Here is a 996-nt window from a genome sequence, read left to right as displayed (position 1 = left end):
CACGCTTCTGAACCAAAGGTTTATGGAAGCTGCAACCATGAGAAACCACTTCGGAGGCCCGCAGGCGTTCCCCGCGGGGGGCATCATTCTGGCGGTGCCGTTCCCCATCCCGCTACCGGTTCTCCACCTCAGGGAGGAGTACTTACCTGAGCCATAGCGCGGGAGAAAGAGGCGGGTGGGGGGCAAATGCTGGTGCTCCTTCACCCCTCCCCACGACCCTCGCACGATCGTGTCCAACAACTACCGAATACACCCGCGTTTGGACTGGAGAAAAAAAGCGCACGCCAGCGTTTCCCACAGCTCTAAGAGCTCTCCTTTCCTCAGCCAACCTAACTACCGCAGTGTATTCCCCAAGGGGAAAAAGCCGAGTTTCGCTCCGACACTAATAAGCTGCACCTGCGGGGCAGGAGGCGGCTCGGACGAGCCCCTCCGCACCCGGCTGGTGGGGTCTGACCCCGCTCTGAGCAGACGGGTACAAAAGCGGAGCCCAGTCCCACAGTAGGGGCTGCTGCCTGTCTCCGAGAGGGGGATCTACAGTCGGTGTCCCCTGCTACAGGGTGGGTTGTGTTCTGCGCAGTTAAGGGTAAAGTTCAGTAAGTTTTCAGAGGCGATGGAAATGACTGAGAAAGCCCTTGTAGAACAGGTGGGATCGTTTAAGTGATTACAGCAGCAGGAGGCGTTCAACAGTTCTGTCTCTATAATATTATACGTCCTTTAAATTGTTTCTGTCTTTCAGTACTAAAAGCAAACTCAAAAAGACAAGAAAAAAAAAAAAGCGCCCTATAGGGTCTCTCTTCCCAAAAGAAGGCAACAAAAAAGATTTATCTATAGCTTTGTAATACGTGAAAAGGTGCTGGTCAGTAGACGGCACTAATTCCAGCTTCGTGCTTTAAACCTTACGTTACCGAGCACAGCGGGAAAGGAGAACGTCCCTATTAGCGCTTAATTCGTTTACACCTAAACCTAAAGGGCAGGTGCACCCGCACATTTAAGGAA

Source organism: Nestor notabilis, unplaced genomic scaffold (genome assembly GCF_000696875.1).
Source record: "Nestor notabilis isolate BGI_N333 unplaced genomic scaffold, ASM69687v1 scaffold15566, whole genome shotgun sequence".
Lineage (NCBI taxonomy): Eukaryota > Metazoa > Chordata > Aves > Psittaciformes > Psittacidae > Nestor > Nestor notabilis.
This window is presented reverse-complemented; position numbering follows the sequence as displayed.